Source organism: Schistocerca gregaria, unplaced genomic scaffold (assembly GCF_023897955.1).
Source record: "Schistocerca gregaria isolate iqSchGreg1 unplaced genomic scaffold, iqSchGreg1.2 ptg000247l, whole genome shotgun sequence".
Taxonomy (NCBI): Eukaryota; Metazoa; Arthropoda; class Insecta; order Orthoptera; family Acrididae; genus Schistocerca; species Schistocerca gregaria.
In genome coordinates, this window is record NW_026061756.1 from 4250001 (window position 1) to 4270717 (window position 20717).

The following is a 20717-nucleotide window of genomic DNA, read 5'->3' on the forward strand; positions in this document are numbered from 1 at the left end:
TGCTACAAACATTTAAAATTTTAATTCGCACACTTTCTTCACCAGACTTCATCTACATATATTTTAAGGTATTTAATATATCTCACTATCAAAAGAAACTGCTTGGTATATTTGTAGGATTACAACTATGAAATAAAACCCTTACAAAAAAAAAAAAAGATTTTGTTTTCCTTCGTGTACTGAATACTGCTGAGGTTAATACCCAAACATGTGCCATTTTCCTGTAGTTACCAGTGAATATTCGAAAAAAAGGTTATCATACTGATTCATATATTACATACTGTATTTCACACATTCTCAGTGCTGAAAAAGCAATAATTATTTCAACGTCATAAGAAAATACAAAATATTACATCAATAGCAAATCACAAGCCAACGCTGTGTTATTTTTAGTATCATGATTGACTATGTGATAAATAAATCCTGTATAAGAAATCGTTTCGTAATAGTTGACAATATCTTTTAAAAATACTTTTCACTAATTGCATTTTCAAAAACGAACAAAGGCCTTCTTTTTTCTCAAATTATTCTAGTATCAAAATGAGATGTTTGATGTGACACAGGTCACTAAAGAGATAAACTCTTTTTTGTATGAAAAACGTTATTTCTCGTGGTTTTATGTGAGCTGAATGCTGAATCAAACAGATAATACTTAACGTTAACAAGAGGAATTTCTTGGGGATTTCACTAACAAGCCCATATATTTGATATAATATTTCGATTAATAGTTATATGACAACCTCTCTGCCTCTACTTTATGTAAAAGTATCTTTTGGATCAGAAAAGAAATTATGTTACTACTTCTATGAGTTAAGTCTGGTTGAATGAAAGAGATTGTAAAGGCCTTAGCCGAAGATGCAGAATGTTACCTTCTCTGCAAGGCATTTGCCATCAGTAATGAGTGAAACTGTAAAATAGGAAAAATGGATGACAAACGTCTATTACTGTTGTACTATTATATCACTAACGTTGCATTGCATAAACTTACTTACAGTTCTCGTTGCTGTTCAATATTCTTTAACTCACTATACCGTGCGATTATTTTGTTAACATTTAATATAACAGTAGCCCTGTTCCGAGCCACATATCCATTTTTAATGCTTAAAACTGTGGACAAAACTATTAGTAATACTAAATTACGAAGAGGGAATGATGAATGTAACATGCTGCATACATTAATGTCGCTCGAGATGTAGTTTGCATTATATGTTACGAGAACAGAATTATTTTGTGATGTGTGAAATACACAAAAATACGGTAACAGACAAACCGAGCAGTGATGCCGTAGTCTGTTTTGTAACAATAGTGTAAAGGAAGAAATAAACAGCAACTAGACATTTAAGTCACTCAATATTCGCGGCCATTTTGCGGTTCATCACTTCGCTGCTACGTGTCGCTACTAGTACCTCACACACTTCGTTGCCTGTAGTGCAGAGCTTCGCTACCAGAGGGCTCTATCAGCATCGGCGAGGACTCACTCTGTCGGCGTTTGCTGCTTCACTGCTCAACATCTATGCTCGCTGATATGCTGCTAAATCTTCAGAATAAACGAAAAAAATAACACCAAATATGGCAAATAGTGATAATTGTGAATACTACTGAACCATCTCTTTCATACGTCCTGGCTGAAAATACTGATCCAAAATATCTACAGAGGAATGGAACACATTAGAGGAGACGAGCTATAGGAAAATCGAACACACTAGCCGCTAGAGATCGGTTGAAGAAATGCAACCCATATTTATAACATCTATAGATGTAGAAAATAACTTTTCACAGTTTTGACCAAAATATAGTTTTAATTTAAGATGCAACCAGCGATAAAATACAGTGAGCGGCATGTTATCTAGAGCTCTGCCAAAAATCAGCCAGCAGATGTAAGACTTATAAGAAAGCTGGTAGTTGATAGTTGAGGAGGGAGAGAGAGAGTGAGTTTGCATACAGAAAGTTTCACACGTCGTGCGACACACTTATCGCGTTTGTAGAGGGGACCTACCTGGGAATCGATGTCTGGAAACGTCATCCAGCGAGACTACAGAGTATCAAAGTTACAGGCGCTGTAGTCTGTAAAATGTGTGTACACAGGGAGATCCAATGAAGATGTTAGCAATTTTCTATGATGATGGAGATGGATAAATTTGAGGTTATGTCCCTATAACGAAAAATTGGAAGAAAAGACATTCCTGTTACGTGTAACAGTATGTACCGGTAGTGTTGCAGCTAAGATGTAGGGCAAGAAACTTTCAGAGGTGGTAGTATGGACCGAATGTCCAGTACACATGGGCTGTAAAATGCATACCTTAAGAGCTGTGAGGACTTGTTCATCTTCGCTAGCATAAAACATATCTCCACTGTTGAACAAGTGCTCATAGCGCCTCAGGTATGCATTTTGTAGCCCATGTTTACCGGACATTTTTTTCTTACTTTGATCCATACTACCACCTATGAAAGTTAGCAACAACAGTACCAGTACTTGTATTCCGCCGTCAGAGGTATGATAACGATATTCCCTTGTAACTTCCGGAACATGATACATGATCAAATTGATAAATAATCACGGCATCACACTCTACTTACATACATTCGCCGGGGCTGGTGCCTGTATTTTGATGCTCTATAGCCTCGTTAGATGACGTTTGCATGCATGAGTTACTAGGTAAAATTGCAAGCTCTAGAAATGTTGAACACCTTGTATAAAGAAAGCAACATACGAAACGAACGAGATATTTGGGAAATTAATCGAAGATAAGAAAGAAGAAATAGAAATTGTTTCCAAATCGACCTTTCATTTCGCTGCTGCTGATTTGAAATTTCGTGGCATTTATTCGCTCTGAAGAGGATCGTTCAAATGATGGTCGAAATGTCGTTATTTTAGTTGTTTCACTGTTGTATAATGACATGGCCTAGTATCCAAAATGATTTTCTTAAATTTGTTTGTAGGAATTCTATCGCTTCTCAACGATATTTTCAGAATGATAGTAGTATTTTTTCCTACACCTACCAACTTTAATAGTGCTAGAAATGATGAAAATATTACCTAATACTTTTTGATATGGAAACAGAGACGGTGCTTGGTTTTAATGATAACAATATACAGGAAAATTCAGCCATGTTTCTGCGAAGTAGCATTACGCCGAAATTCTGAAATAAATCCGTATATTTCGAATGTGGTACAACAGCTGTAGGTAGGAGACGAGGTACTGCAGAAGTAAAGCTGTTTAGACGGGGCGTGAGTCGTGTTTGGGTAGCTCAGATGGTAGAGCACTTGCCCATGAAAGGCAAAGGTAGCGAGTTCGAATCTTGGTCCCGCAAAGAGTTTTAATCTGCCGGGAAGTTTCATATCGGCGCACACTCCGCTCCAGAGGGAACTAATTCTGGAAACAGCTGTATAGTTACTGGAGAGATACAGGATGTTCCAAAATCACGTTAAAAACTTCTAGGGAAATGAGTAATGATATTTTGAAGAGGAGCCCATGTATGGAAAGGTATATCCGTGCTACAGCCGTATGAATACACCTTCGCTAATGTGGTATGCAACAGGGTTATAATCACTGGGGGGGGGGGGGGGGGAGGGGGGTTACTTACGTCGGATCGTATGATGTCATTTGACAGCTGTCTCCTCTCTGACCTGGTTCGAGTCTCGTTCATGTTTCTGTGAGTGTTAGAGGAACATTGCTGAGTACACTTTTGCCGAATATACCGACACGAGTATTCTGTGTGGCGAAGCTCACAGTACTGGAAGAGCTGCTGGTCGCGTTTATCAAGATCGTTGTCCACAGCGTCTGACTCCTCCCCACACGCTTTTCGTTACCATTGCACAACGTCTTCGAGTAAGGGTGCCTTCAACGTCATCAGGTGCGTGTGTGGTGCCCGTGGAGACGCAGCGCACGCGAATTGGAAAATATATTTATATGGATATGGTGTCTGTTCTTTCGGACATGTCCGAAAGGACGCTACGAATGTAGTGTGTGGTCATACAAAGGTGAGAAAGTGGGTCTCGCGGGAGGCGTGCGCGAGTAAATTCCTGTAGTCTCACTAACCTCTGTGCCGTCGGTGGCTCAGATGGATAGAGCGACTGCCATGTAAGCAGGAGATCCCTGGTTCAAGTTCCGGTCGGGGCACACATTTTCACCTGTCTTCGTTGATATCTATCAACGCCCGTCAGCAGCTGAAGGAAATAATATCATTCTAATTTCAAATTGGAAAAGGCCCTCCTGTAAAAACAGTGTCTCTGAAGACCGATTTTTTTGATTCTTTGGTTATTAAAGAGTGAAACTGTAGAACAATAGATGTACTCGGCCACATCTACACTGAAATGCCAAAGAAACTATTATAATTTGGATTTAGTATTCTGAGCAAAATGACGTCTTTACATCACATTTGGCTCCAAGCTTGGCAATTCTCAAGTTGAAACCATCGTGTGTTTGTGGACAAAGTAATGGGTACTGCAGGGCTAAAGGAGTGGTACAACCATTTCAAAGGTAGCCGCTAATCAATGAAGACAGAAGCCAGTTAAGGTACGCCCGCAATATCCGCAAATCAGGTCGTTACTGATCACGCAATATTGCTGGTGAAGCAGAATGGACGAATCACTATCAGAGAAGTTGCAGTCTAATCTAAAAGCCGTAAAGTCAACTAAATAACTAGGTGTTACAATAACTAACGTCCGCCCGCGGTAGCTGAGTGGTCAGCACGACAGACTGTCAATCCTAAAAGACCGGGTTAGATTCCCGGCTGGGTCGGAGATTTTCTCCGCTCAGGGACTGGGTGTTGTGTTGCACTAATCATCATTTCATCCCCATCGACGCGCAAGTCGCCGAAGTGGCGTCAAATCGAAAGACTTGCACCAGGCGAACGGGCTACCCGATGGGAGGCCCTCGTCACACGCCATTATTATTATACAATAACGAACAACTTAAATTGGAAAGAACACATAGAAAATGTTGCGGTTAAGGCTAACCAAAGACTGCGTTTTATTGGCACGACACTTATAAAACGTAACAGACCTACAAAGGAGATTGCCTACACTACGCTTCTCCGTCCTCTTTTAGAATACTGCTGGAAGATGTGGGATCCTTACAAGATAGGACTTACGGAGTAGATCGAAAAAGTCCAAAGAAAGGCAGCACGTTTTCTATTATCGCGAAATATGAGAGAGTGTGTCACACAAATGATACTGGATTTGGGCTGGACATCATTAAAAGAAAAGCGTTTTTCGTTGCGACAGTATCTTCTCACGAAATTCCAATCACCAACTTTTTCCTCCGAATGCGAAAATATTTTGTTGACACCGACCTACGTAGGTAGAAACGACCACAACGATAAAATAAGGGAAGTCAGAGCTCGTATGGAAAGACACAGGTGATCATTCTTTCCGGGTGCTATGCGAGATTGGAATAATAGAGACTTGTGAAGGTGGTTCGATGAACAACCTGCCAGGCACTTAAATGTGATTTGCAGAGTATCCATGTAGATGCAAGTATAGGTGGTCACATTTTTACTATCCCCTGTATGTGCATATCGCTTCACACGACCTTTGTTACCTCAATGTCGATATCGGCATCATTTTCGAAATATGTGAGCTTACTTATATTATCTGTAATGTTAATATACAACAGGAACAATAAGGCTCCCAACACACTTCCCTCTGGCACAAGTGGTTACTTTTACACGTATAGATGAACTCTCCATTTAGGATGAGATGATGTGTCCCCCCTACAAAAATATTTTATTGGCCGTACTTTATACGATGCAGGCAAACGGTCAACTACAATTGTTGTTTACTGTGCGGTAACCTCTAGCGTATCAGAAGCGGTGTAGGAAAATGTTTTCAAATGAGTATACGCACTCGTATTTCGGCAGGTGCACAGTTTTGCCATTTCAATTTTTGCACGTTTTTACAGATACCTTTTCGAAAATTTCGAGCAAAACAAATCGAAATCTTTATTACATCACGAAACAATGAAGAAGCAAATGCGGGTTTGTTCGCAAGCCCGAAGCATTATGTGGTACAAGAATCATTGATTTTAATAAAGTAGCTGTCGATAGGTTTTTTTCGTTGCTAACAAATGTAACTGACAATCACAAACTAATGACTTCTCAAATAACTAATTGTGATGAAACAGGCGTCTCGGTTAATGCTAAAAACCAATCGAACAGCGCAGCTTGCAAAGGGAACCGTCCAGTGCGATCGTTAACCTCTGCAGAAAGGGGCGAAACTGCAACCATCCTCATTAGTACGTCAGCAAGCGGAGCTGACATTCCTCCTACGATTATTTTTCCACTAAAGAAGAACCAGAAAGAATTTGAGTTAGGACTGACAGCAGGAGGTTGCGCTGAGGTCCACAGCACCGCATGGATGGCCACAGAGTCATTCTTTGTATGGTTTCCACAATTAGTGGTATTTTCTAAGACATCAAAGCACGTCCCAGTTCTTATATCAGATGGCCACTCAGCTCATACCACGAACAATGACGTTATGGACTACGCGAGGGAGAGTGGCGTTTCTTCACCACCACATTGCTCTCACAGACTTCAGCCGCTTGATGTTTGTTTTATAAATCCTCGTTATAGTGATCAGCTTCGAAAATGGCTGCGAAGCCACGCAGGGAAAGTCGTATCTATCTTTCAAATTTCAACGCTTTTTGGTTCAGCTTTCGTCTAAAGCGCAACAATGAAAACCGCTATTAAAGGTTTCGAAGCTACTGCAATATGGCCCACGGACCCATCCATATTCAAGACGCACACTTCCTATCGGCACACACAACTGACAGCGGACGTGATAGGCCGTCAGATGAAGGGGTTATTATATCTGAACAATTGGAATTGCCTCCAACTAGCACACCAGCTGAAAAAGACGACTCAAACGGGCTGGATAATCAAGGGGACGAGGTTTCAGCGAATTGTTACAATGAACTGCCGCCTAAGAATAACAAAGTTATTGGGGCTAATTGTTCTAATCTTGGGTGCTCTTGGATGACAACTGACAACACAACCTCCTCATTTCATATTTCACCTGAGATTCTGATTTTCTTGTCAAAAGTTAACGAAAGCAAGAAAAGAGCGAGACTGAAAAGGGGGAACAACGTTGTTTTAACTGATTCGCCGTACAAAAAAAAAAAAGAGTTAAAAGACATTAATGGGAGAAACAGAAGAAGAACTTTGACAAAGAAGAAAGAGCAAAAAGAAAACTTTTTGCGGAAGAGAATAAAATTAAGAACTCAAAAACGAGAGAAAGAGCCTGAAGATAAATGGAAAAAAGGAGAAATAATACTATACTAACGAGAGTGATTATGAGGAAAGTTCTGACTGTCAATGTGTATATTGTGGTGGGTTATATTCAAAATCAGTTGAAGGTTGGGTCGCTTGTTCCACGTGCAAAAAATGGACACACGATTCTTGTGCAGGAATAGATAGCGAAGATGATGAGTGTCTCCCCGTGTGTGAATTTTGTAAACAGCCTCAAGAAAAGGATACGATACATGAAAACTGTAGTTTGACATTAATACTCACTTTAAACTAAAAAAAATACCGAGCAAGCCAATATTTTCTGCATTTCCGATAATTTTATACGTTTTTGTAATCACTTGTATTTACCACCCCATTCTGCCGCGTGCAAATGATATAAATTTCTGTTTTTGAGTGAGAAAATATTGTTGTTTTATTTTATGGCAATGTTCTTATATTTTTGTGATTAATACATCATAATGTGTTCATATAAAAATTTGTAACTCTCTTATTTATCAATTTTGTACATTTAATCAAAGTTTTCAACTGTGTACCCCATTATACCTTGGATTCCCCAACGTGTCGGATAAGAAAGATAAAAATACAATCACTACTCGTTTCTTCAACGACAATTTAAGCTGTGTTCTGTGGTTCCTCCCAGAGTTCATCACGATATATTCCGAAAAAAATCATAGTTAACGAACGTTATAAATTGCTCTAGAAACGAAGGCAATCCCAGTTAACATTTAATAAGGCCACTGGTATCCTTCGAAATGCAACTAATCAAAGTAATGCAGAACGTCGTGGGTCACAGCGGATGGGTGGAATCGAAATATGACATTTACCCACGATCGCTTCTTTTTGTCAATTTGTGCCATTAATTTCTCTGCTCCCTAATCTGATTTCGTATCTCCCCATCAGCTATTCGATCAAAACTTTTTTAGCATTCTTCTACACCACCACATTTCGGAAGTTTCTAGTCGTCTCCTGTTTGGGGAACCAGGCATGTTAACTGCTGATTCGCAATATATTTATTCCGAAAGGCAAAAGGAACCCCGAAAACAATGAAAATAATTTTGTTTATTGGTGACTGTACCAGTTTGATTTACACTTAGTGCGAATATGAAAGTATTTTATTCCAAATCCTTATTTGAAGGTACTAAAATGTCGGTTTAAATGGCAGCTTGCTATGTAAGACATGCCCACTTGTTTCTCTGTGCCATCTCTTCTTTGAGATGATAAGCCTAGGGACATTTTACCCGTAGTTTTTGAGCTTTCACCTATTGAATACATTTTTTCTTGTCTCGTAGTCAGTTGTTTGCTACAGTAATAACGTTTCTGAACAAAACAAATGCCAAGATCTACCCTCAAAGTTTTCGAGAGAAGTTCTAGAAGACTTGCAAGAAATAAAAAAGTAAATATCATGAAACAAATGTTATGTTTTTGTACAGCATGCATACTATTGGAAAGTGAAAGAAACTATGAATTTAAATGAGTGCATGTACGACGTTAAGTGCAATGCAACTTTAAATTTTCCGTAACTTTTCTAACTAAATGTACCTTTCCTCTCAAACCATTTATCCCAGAACCATGGAATTCTAACGGTCAGTTTTCTTACTCGAGGGCATGAAGAGTCGAGGGATATGAAAGGGAAGCAGTGGTTGGGAAGGGAGTGAGACAGGGTTGTAGCCTATCTCCGATGTTATTCAATCTGTTTGCTGAGCAAGCAGTAAAGAAAACAAAAGAAAACTTCGGAGTAGGAATTAAAAACCATGGAGAAGTTGTATTATAATGAACACTATGGTCTTTTTATTTTTGAAATTTGCCTGCAAAACCTGTCTTTCAAAATTTTTCTAAAAATTTCAGTATTAATATATTATTCATGAAAAATTGTCAGCTTGTTGGAAAACAGTGGAAATGCATGTAAGTAATGTTTTGTGTTTTACCGTTAATATAACACAACTTAGAATAAGGATCATATAAATAGATCAGTTAACATGGTGGAGATGGAAGATACGTTCTCCCCGTGAATATTGTGTTTAAAAACAAATGAATATTTTCAATTCAACAGCTCATTTCATGAAGTCATAACTAGAAGTGAATAATCTCCACAAAAATTGGTAAGTTAATTACTTTAGTGCAAGAAAGTCTCCATCATTAAAGAGAACAATGAGAGAGAGAGAGAGAGAGAGAGAGAGAGAGAGAGAGAGAGAGAGAGAGAGAGAGAGAGAGAGAGAGAGAGAGAGAGAGAGGGGGGTGGGGTCAAATAATACGTGTACAATCAGAAGTGTGACTAAATTTTCATTCCTCGTTCATGATCAGTCCAATTGCGGTCTGTGGATAGTAAATTAGCATATTATTTTCCCATTGAGTATCTCCCCATTATGGATCAATTTCAATGGAAAGTACATATAATCTAACCCTCTTGTCTGCCCCACTTCTGTTGAAGGTTACACATCACACAAATACCTTGTTGTTGTTGTTGTTGTTGTTGTCTTCAGTCCACAGACTGGTTTGATGCAGCTCTCCATGCTACTGTATCGTGTGGAAGCTTCATCTCCCAGTACCCACTGCAACCTACATCCTTGTGAATCTGCTTAGTGTATTTATCTCCTGGACTCCCTCCTCGATTTTTACCCTCCACGCTGCCCTCCAATATTAAATTCGTGATCCCTTAATGCCTCAGAACGTGTCCTACCATCCGACCCCATCTTCTAGTCAAGTTGTGCCACAAAGTTCTCTTCTCCCGTATCCTATTCAATACCTCCACATTAGTTATGTGATCTACCCATCTAATCTTCAGCATTCTTCTGTAGCACCACATTTCGAAAGCTTCAATTCTCTTCATGTTCAAACTATTTATTGTCCGTTATTCACCTCCATACGTGGCTACACTGCATACAAATACTCGGAGAAAAGACTTCCTGATACCTAAAGCTGTACTCGATGTTAGCAAATTTTTCTTCTTTAGAAACACTTTTCTTACCATTGACAGTCTACATTTTATATCCTCTCTACTTCGACCGTCATCAGTTATTTTGCTCCCTAAATAGCAAAACTCCTTTACTACTTTAAATGTCTCATTTCCTAATCTACTTCCCTCAGCATCACCCACCTTAATTCGACTACATTCCATCATCCTCGTTTTGCTTTTATTGATGCTGATCTTATATCATCCCTTCAGGACACTTCATTCTGTTCAGCAACTCTTCTAGGTTCTTTGCTGTCTCTGAATTACAAAGTCATCGGCAAACCTCAAGGTTTTAGTTTCTTATCCATGGATTTTAATTTCTACTCAGAATTTTTCTTTTGTTTCCTTTACTGCTTGCTCAATAAACAGATTGAATAACATTGGGGATAGTCTACAACCCTGTCTCATTCCCTTCCCAACCACTGCTTCAATTTCATATCCCTTGACTCTTATAACTGCCACCTGCTTTCTGTACAAATTGTAAATTGAATTCGCTCCCTGTATTTTACCCCTGCCACCTTCAGAATTTGAAAGAGAGTATTCCAGTCAACATTGTCAAAAGATTTCTCTAAGTCTACAAATGTTAGAAACGTAGGTTTGCCTTTCCTTAATCTACTTAATAAGGTAAGTCGTAGGGTCAGTATTGCCTCACATGATCCAGTATTTCTACGGAATCCTAACTGGTCTTCCCTGAGGTCGGCTTCTACCATTTTTTCCATTCGTCTGTAAAGAATTTGCGTTAGTATTTTGCAGCTGTGACTTATTAAACTGATAGTTCGCTAATTTTCACATCTGTCAACACCTGCTTTCTTTGAAATTGGAATTATTTCATTCTTCTTGAAGTCTGACGGTATTTCGGCTGTCTCATGCATCTTGCTCATCAGACGGTAACGTTCTGTCAGAGTTGGGTCTCCCAAGGCTGTCAGTAGTTCTAATGGAATGTTGCCTACTCCCGGGATCTTGTTTCGATTAAGGTCTTTCAGTGCTCTGTCAAACTCTTCACGCAGTATGTCATCTCCCATTTCATCTTCATCTACATCCTCTTCCATTTCCATTATATTGTCCTGAAGTACACTGCCCTTGTATAGATCCTCTATATACACCTTCCACCTTTCTGCATTCCCTTCTTTGCTGATAACAGGGTTTCCATCTGAGCTCTTGATATGCATACAAGTGAATCTCGTTTCTCTAAAGGTCTCTTTAATTTTCCTTTAGGCAGTATCTATCATAACCCTAGTGATTTGCGCCTCTACATCCTTACGTTTGTCCTCTAGATATCCCTGCTTAGCCATTTTGCACTTCCTGTCGATCTCATTTTGAGACATTAGTATTTCTTTTTGCCGGCTTAATTTACTGCATTTTTGTATTTTCTCCTTTCATAAATTAAATTCAATATATCTTCTGTTACCCTCTTTCTCTGCGCATGTCAAGTTCCGTAGGCCCAAATTGAGGAGCAAATCTTCAAGGTCATGGAACGTGTCAGTATCTACATCTACATCCGTACTCCGCAAGCCGCCTAACGGTGTGTGGCGGAGGGTACCCTGAGTACCTCTATCCGTTCTCCCTTCTATTCCAGTCTCGTATTGTACGTGGAAAGAAGGATTCTCGGTATGCTTCTGTGTGGGCTCTAATCTCTCTGATTTTATCCTCGTGGTCTCTTCGCGAAATATAAGTAGGAGGGAGCAATAGACTGTTTGACTCTTCGGTGAAGGTATGTTCTCGAAACTTCAACAAAAGCCCATGCAAAGCTACGGAGCGTCTCTCCTGCAGAGTCTTCCACTGTAGGTTATCTATCATCTCCGTAACGCTTTCGCGATTACTAAATGATCCTGCAACGAAGCGCGCTGCTCTCCGTTGGATCTTCTCTATCTCTTCTATCAAAACTATCTGGTGTGGATCCCACACTGCTGAGCAGTATTCAAGCAGTGGGCGAACAAGCGTACTGTAACCTACTTCCTTTGTTGTCGGATTGCATTTCCTTAGGATTCTTCCAATGAATCTCAGTCTGGCATCTGCTTTACCGACGATCAACTTTATATGAACATTCCATTTTAAATCACTCCTAATGCGTACTCCCAGATAATTTATGGAATTAACTGCTTCCAGTTGCTGACCTGCTATTTTGTAGCTAAATGATAAGGGACCTATCTTTCTATACATTCGCATCACATTACACTTGTCTACATTGAGATTCAATTGCCATTCCGTGCACCATGCGTCAGTTCGCTGCAGATCCTCCTGCATATCAGTACAATTTTCCATTGTTGCAACCTCTCGATACACCACAGCATCATCTGCAAAAAGCCTCAGAGACTTTCCGATGTCATCCACCAGGTCATTTATGAATATTGTGAATAGCAACGGTCCTATGACACTCCCCTGCGGCACACCTGAAATCACTCTTACTTCGGAAGACTTCTCTCCATTGAGAATGACATGCTGCGTTCTGTTATCTAGGAACTCCTCGATCCAAGCACACAACTGATCTGATAGTCCGTATGCTCTTACTTTGTTCATTAAACGACTGTGGGGAACTGTGTCAAACGCCTTGCGGAAGTCAAGAAACACGGCATCTACTTGTGAACCCGTGTCTAAGGCCCTCTGAGTCTCGTGGACAAATAGTGCGAGCTGGGTTTCACACGGCCGTCTTTTTCGAAACCCATGCTGATTCCTACAGAGTAGATTTCTAGTCTCCAGAAAAGGCATTATACTCGAACATAATACGTGTTCCAAAATTCTACAACTGATCGACGTTAGAGATATAGGTCTATAGTTCTGCACATCCGTTCGACGTCCCTTCTTGAAAACGGGGATGACCTGTGCCCTTTTCCAATCCTTTGGAACGCTTCGCTCTTCTAGAGACCTACGGTACACCGCTGCAAGAAGGGGGCAAGTTCCTTCGCGTATTCTGTGTAAAATCAAACTGGTATCCCATCAGGACCAGAGGCCTTTCCTCTTTTGAGCGATTTTAATTGTTTCTCTATCCCTCTGTCGTCTATTTCGATATCTACCATTTTGTCAACTGTGCGACTTCAAGAGAAGGAAGCACAGTGCAGTCTTCCTCTGTGAAACAGCTTTGGAAGAAGACATTTAGTATTTCGGCCTTTAGTCTGTCATCCTCTGTTTCAGTACCATTTTGGTCACAGAGTGTCTGGACATTTTGTTTTGATCCACCTACCGCTTTGACATAGGACCAAAATTTCTTAGGATTTTCTGCCAAGTCAGTACATAGAACTTTACTTTCGAATTCATTGAAAGCCTCTCGCATAGCCCTCCTTACACTACATTTCGCTTCGCGTAATTTTTGTTTGTCTGCAAGGCTTTGGCTATGTTTATGTTTGCTGTGATGTTCCCTTTGCTTCCGCAGCAGTTTTCTAACTCGGTTGTTGTACCACGGTGGCTCTTTTCCATTTCTTACGATCTTCCTTGGCACATACTCATCTAACGCATATTGTTCGATGGTTTTGAACTTTGTCCACTGACCCTCAACACTATCTGTACTTGAGACAAAACTTTTGTGTTGAGCCGTCAGGTACTCTGTAATCTGCTTTTTGTCACTTTTGTTAAACAGAAAAATCTTATTACCTTTTTAATATTTATATTTACGGCTGAAATCGTCGATGCAGTAACCGCTTTATGATCGCTGATTCCCTGTTCTGCATTAACTGATTCAAATAGTTCGGGTCTGTTTGTCACCAGAAGGTCTAATATATTATCGCCACGAGTCGGTTTTTTGTTTAACTGCTCAAGGTAGTTTTCATATAAAGCACTTAAAAATATTTCAATGGATTCTTTGTCCCTGCCACCCGTTATGAACGTTTGAGTCTCCCAGTCTATATCCAGCAAAATTAAAATCTCCTCCCAGAACTATAACATTTCCCTAAGGGGCTCCATCACTAGCCTAACGTTGGAGCTCCCAATAACTAATAAACCCCTCCCCCCGTGTGCCTGCTCGGACCTTGCTGAAGGAGCAGCCACATGTCCATTCACAGGCAGAGCGGGCGATGCCACACGGCCAGCCTCCACATTGACCCTCCGCCTCGTGCGCCGCGAACGCCACTGAACCCGCCACTCCCCTTGGGGAGAGGGTGGCCCAACCGCGCGCGGTACCCGCGAAGATCTCTCGACAGCAGGGACGGTGGGTGAAGCATCTAATACCTGGGGTGCACCATGCGACGCACCAGACTCCCCACTGCCGCTACACTCCGAGGCAGCAGCCTGAAGACGGCTGACCGCGGCCATCAACACGCTCAGCTGTTCGCGAAGAGTGGCCGGCGTCCGTACACAGCAGTCACACTTCCTATCCATCCTAAGGAATCAATTTACCGAAGAGACTTAATCAACTTTTAAGTAGACTGCTAATTCACTAAAGGCGATTGATTACTGACTAAACTGTGATTGCTAACCACTTCTTGTGGAAAACAATGAAAATAGCACTACCTGTCTCTGGACTGTATTCAAAACAAACACTAGCACTACTGGCACTATGGCTGACTACAAGGACTCTCTCTGACTGTATTCAAAACAAACACGAAATCTATGTAACACTATTACTAGCACTCGACAATTAAAGCTTCCTAAAAGCAAAAACACACGGAAGAAGAAGTGACAAGTAAGAAAAATAGAGTTAATACTTAAATTAAGGTAGCTCGCTGCACAGCAGACGTGAAGCAGCCGGCGGTTAGGGCGACACATGAACTTACAACAAAAAAGTAATAACAGATAGAAATACATGTTCATGATCCTGAGAGAAAATCAGTCCATAAGTTTAAGCAAACGCTATCAGCAGTACAATGAGAATCAGCTTAATTTTTCAATTAACTCCTCGACAGAATAGAAGGAGTGACCCATGAGGAAACACTCCAGTTTCGATTTGAAAGCGCGTGGATTACTGCTAAGAGTTTTGAATTCGAGTGGCAGCTTATTGAAAATTGATGCAGCAGTATACTGCACACATTTTTGCACATGAGTTAAGGAAGTCCGATCCAAATGGAGGTTTGATTTCTGCCGAGTATTAACCGAGTGAAAGCTGCTTATTGTTGGAAATAAACTAATATTGGTAACAAGAAACGACAATAAGGAATATACATATTGAGAGGCCAATGTCAAAATACCCAGACTCCCTGAACAGAAGTCGACAAGAGGTTCGTGAACTCACACCACTTTTTGCCCGAACCTCCAGTTTCTGAGCCAAAAATATCCTTCTAGAATGGGAAGAGTTACCCAAAAACATAATACCATACGACATAAGTGAATGGAAATAAGCAAAGTAGACTAATTTACTTGTCGAAGTATCACTCACTTTCGGCACCGTTCCAATAGTGAAAATGGCAGTATTAAGTCTTTGAACAAGATCCTGAACCTGGGCTTTCCACGACATCTTACTATTTATTTGAACACCTAGGAATGTGAACCGTTCAGTTTCACCAATCATATGCCCATGCTGTGAAATTAAAACGTCAGGTTTTGTTGAATTGTGTGTTAGAAAATGTAAAAACTGAAGCTTACTGTGATTTAACGTTAGTTTATTTTCTACAAGCCATGGACTGAGGTCATGTACTGCACTACTTGAAACGGAGTCAATGTTGCACCCAACATCCTTTACTACCAAGCTAGTGTCATCAGCAAACAGAAATATTTTAGAGTTACCCGTAATACTTGAGGGCATATCATTTATATAAATAAGGAACTGGAGCGGCCCCAACACTGATCCCTGAGGAACCCCCTCCCCCTTGACAGTACACCACTCAGATCCCTCATCACACTGTATTACTTTCCCCCATTCCCGTAGATCGTTCCCTAATGATCTTCCTGAAACACTCTCCAACTTCTGATTCTGTCAGTTCTTTCAGGTCCCATCTCCTTAAATTCCCACCTTTTTCCAGCTTCTTCAGTTTAATCTACAGTTCATAATCAATATATTGTGATCAGAGTCCACATTTGCCCCTGGAAATGTCTTACAATTTAAAATATGGTTCCTAAATCTCTGTCTTACCATTATATAATATATATGAAATATTGCAGTATCTCCAGGTCTCTTCCACGTATACAATCTTCTTTCATGATTTTTGAACCAAGTGTTAGCTATGATTAAGTTATGCTCTGTGCAAAAACCTACCAGGCGGCTTCCTCTTTCATTTTTTACCCCCATTCCATATTCACCTACTACGTTTCCTTTTCTTCCATTTCCTACTGTCGAATTCCAGTGACCCATTAATATTAAATTTTCATCTCCCATCACTATCCGAATGATTTCTTTTATCTCATCACACATTTCATCAATTTCTTCATCATCTGCGGACTACTTTTACGACTTTGGTAGGCGTGGGATTCGTGGCTATCTTGGCCACAACAATGCGTTCACTATGCTGTATGTAGTAGCTTACCCGCATTCCTATTTTTATTAATTATTAGACCTACTCATGCATTAGCTTCATATTAGCCTTCCTAATACTAAAATCTATATCCGATGTTAACAATGACGCCGGTGGATGGACTATCAGGAAATTACTGACCGTCGAGAAAGTCACAAATATAACCGACACGCTAATGGGCCCTTCACAGGAAAAGGTTTTTTGCCAGAAAACGGGGAAAATTGAAACCCAGCAAATGAGTAAAAAAATGTATATTCACTGACAAAAAAAAAAATAGTGTACGCACACAACTTACACAACAATAGTCTGGGATTACTCTATTACGTAATACAGTTTTTGTGATTGTATCTTGCAGCTTTAGTTATTTTTAATTAAAAGAGGCTTCAAAAGGGCAGAAAGAACGTGTTGGACTACGCTACAGATCGTTCTGTTAGCACAGTCTTCACTTTGTAATCACTTTCGTTGACTTCGGCAACTCTCAACAGAAATCTCCAACCTAACCGAGACAATGTGCTACGATACAGCCGAGATCATGACAAGAGAATGGGCTACATCACACTCGAAGTAAATGTATATAGGTAAGGATCCCCATGACCTGTATACGTCTGTTATAAAAAATCTCCAAGCCACTCACCTCAAATAGACCGCAATCTTCTCTTGACCTTCAACTGTTACTATTTCAGAATTAGAAACCAGATTCAAAGAAAATTTGGCTACAAGGCACAAAACTAGAAAAATAAAAATAATAAAAGTGAGAACGTGAAACATGTTAGCAATAACCATAAACAGGAGATTTACAGAAAATATAATTGAGAAAGGAAATCATTAATATTATCGACCGTTTAGGAACTCTAGGCTACGAAATGGATAAAACCACATATCGAATAAGTGGTGGAAGAGTTAGTGTGTTTTAAGATTAAATCCAAACAAGAATTAGAGAAAAATATATCGAAGCAAGGCCTCTATTACGAAAAATTGCTAAATCTCGAGACAAATTGTGTCCTTCTGTATTAGATGAAATGTTTTGGCCCCTAGTACGGATGAAACAGTATCTGCAGTATCAACAGGAACTTCGGACATGTGTTTCATATTTCATCCAAGCCTGCAGTCTATAAATATTTAAACAAAATACTAAAACAAAAAAACCACTACAGGGGAATTACTTACGAAGTAGTTCTTGGTAAAGAAACACAGGACACAATTACGTATGTAGGCTTAATACGAACTACAACTGTGTTTATAAATCGCTATAGTTGCCTTGGACTAACGACGAGCAAATATCAATATAACCTGTACGCTTTTCAAAGCTGCTATCCATGAAAAAGCCAAACTACGTATCGTGAACAAAATACAATTTAACACCGAAACAATGACATTAGCTGACAATGGGCACAGACTTTAGTCAATGGGCACTGTTGAAAATTTGTGCCAGACCAGGATTAGCACCCGAGTCCCCTGGTTACGAGGGAGAGGCAATGATCACTGTGTCCGAATTACACAGTGGTCAACAGAATAGCACGAACTGCCCGAGCATGCCGTTCTTTAGATCCAAATTCTCAATTTCTCCATAGACTGCTAATGCACTGCTCCTTGAACATAATCCTCCTCCCTTTAATTATACAGTACATGGCCAAAAAAACAGACACCGAATATATGCAAACTTGGCCTTACGAACATTGCAGACGTCGTCTATGTAACACACGTCAAACTTCAAAGAATTTACCAATTCGTTGCATTGTTTACTATAGACCACAAATCAAGTAACGTAAAAAAAGCACTGCGTCTATTGAGATCATGATTCAGAGTTAAAAAAAACTAATAAGTCGCCTACATATTACAGTTGCTGCCGAAAGAGGAGAACCATTATTTTCCCACAAAAGGAAATATAGTTAAAATTACGCTTCTATTTCGGTTAGTTTATGCGGTTACTAAAATTTGCAGTGAAAGTTACATAGTGGACTCTACCCTCCCCCCACCAGAAACGTAGTTATCGTGGCTGTTGTGAGACTTTTGTACACAGTTAGAGAAAGTGTGTTAAATGTGGCGCGGACGGAAACGCTAGGCTACGCTACAGGGCAATCTGCTCGCACAACGTTTAGTCGGCATTCATAATCGTTGGCGTAAACAACTCTCAATCAAATTACCACCTTCCAACCTAACTTAGATCTCGGGCTACACTACCAATCGGCCTGTCATCACAACCAAAAATTCATTGAGGGGGGTGGGGGGATTTCCTGTAGCTCTCTCTAATGTATCTCTAGGCAAAACTGCCAGTTTTGTCAGACTCAACAGCAAGATTTACCAATGGTAAACACTTTTGAGACGGCTCGTAATTTTAGAATAGTCCTCTTCGTCTTACTTGGCATAAATTGTTCGCTGGCGTCCCAGCAGCTAGCTCCCTCAGTGTCTGCTTCTGCCATCGCACCACGCTAGTCTGCTGTTGGCCTAGCAGACCGAAGGCACCGCACATCCGATACCTTCGGAACCACTCACTGGCCAGTTAGCAACTGAGCGGAACACTGTTTACATCGTGAAAGGAAAACTATGCAAAGATGTACACTTAAATGGCACGACTGAGTAGCACACACACAGTAATATCTGAGGAATGTCCTTCGACACGCGCAGAACGAAAGTCTTCTCGCGAACGTACAGCGTCTCTGAAAAAAAATCACGTGACTATATTCCGGCGTTACTGCCAGGTTCTCATACAAATGAGCAAAAAAGGGTACATTTGAAATTCTTTTTGAGACAATGAAAATACATTCGAAAGATCTGTTTGGGAATTACGAGTGATAATACTATGAGCTTAATTTTAGATTTTCAATAAAAAATGGCGCCCGTAATTATGATTTGATCAAGGGCCTGCGAGACTGGAGTACGCAGAGCGCGTGCAGTGTGGCACCTCATATGTTACCTGAATTCAAAAATGGGTAACATCAGTTGATACTACATTATTCCTCTGAAATTGAAAATGGATAACATCAGTCGATAAAACTTAAAATTTATGGGAGCGTATACCTAACCGCAATGAAACAACCTTAAATTTAACGATACAGTGCTAATTCGAACTTTGAGTTCGATTTTTGAGGGTTTGTTTCACTCCTTATGCCTACACAAAAATTAGTTAATATTAACAAATGTCATATTATAGCTATAAGTTCCTAAGAAAAGTGTTTACTTTTAGGGGTCAGAAGTAGATGTTAAGAGAACGAACCACTTTTAATTTATGCTGCATGCCGTTCTGAGAAAATAGTTACCCGAAAAAAATGTGTTCAAAGTTTAGGGAAAACATTTAGTTATATTATTACTTCGATTTGCATGAACTGAGTGTTACATATATATTTTTAATGTCTCTGAAAACGAATCTGAAGTCAGATTTTCAATATTCAAAACAGCTAATCCAATACGGAGGGCAACCGATTATGTTTTGACCAATTTTTACCAAAAATGTATTTTCGTTATTTACGTTTAGTCTGCAAGTCAAGGAGTATTTATCAACCCTTCCTCTACCTCTGATTGTTCCTAGACAGCAACTTCCTGTTCTTCTTGGCAGGAAAAGCCGATCTGTCAAAGCTGGATATGCAGCACTCGGCAGCCTGCACTTGATATTCGTCTGTATTTTCGGTGAGTATGTTTGCATGCATTCTGCAGTATGAATCATTTTGAGCACGTACGACACGGGACGAGTTATCATCTACATCTATATGGATACCCTGCAAAACACATTTAAGTGCCTGGCAAAGGGTTCATCGAATCACCTTCACAACTGATAATTAATTGAAACCCTCAGCTGCCGACAGGTGTTGTTGATATACTTCGATGGGGACAGCTGAAAAGTGTGCCCCTACTGGGACTCGAACCCAGAATCTCCTGCTTACAAGGCAGACGCTCAATCCATCTGAGCCATCGAGGGCACACATGAACAGCACGACTGCAGGAATTTATCCCTCGCACGCTTCCCGTGAGACTCACATCCCCAACCGTCCACAATCCGCATACGTAATGTACTTAATAGGTATTTGTCCATCCACTCATTACTGGCTCACACTAAGGTGACGATTCCCGTAAGAGTTCCGGCAACCTGTGCGCATTCGCACAGACGAAGGTCAATGGCTGGGTAACGTTTAACCATAGATATGAAGATA

The 20717-nt window shown here is 40.2% G+C and overlaps 1 non-coding gene across 1 annotated transcript; it reads right to left on the minus strand.

The window, feature by feature from the left end:
- Positions 1 to 20411: 20411 nt before the first annotated feature.
- Positions 20412 to 20486, minus strand: Trnat-ugu (transfer RNA threonine (anticodon UGU)). Its single transcript has one exon. It is a non-coding gene; the product is annotated as a tRNA-Thr (tRNA).
- Positions 20487 to 20717: the final 231 nt, after the last annotated feature.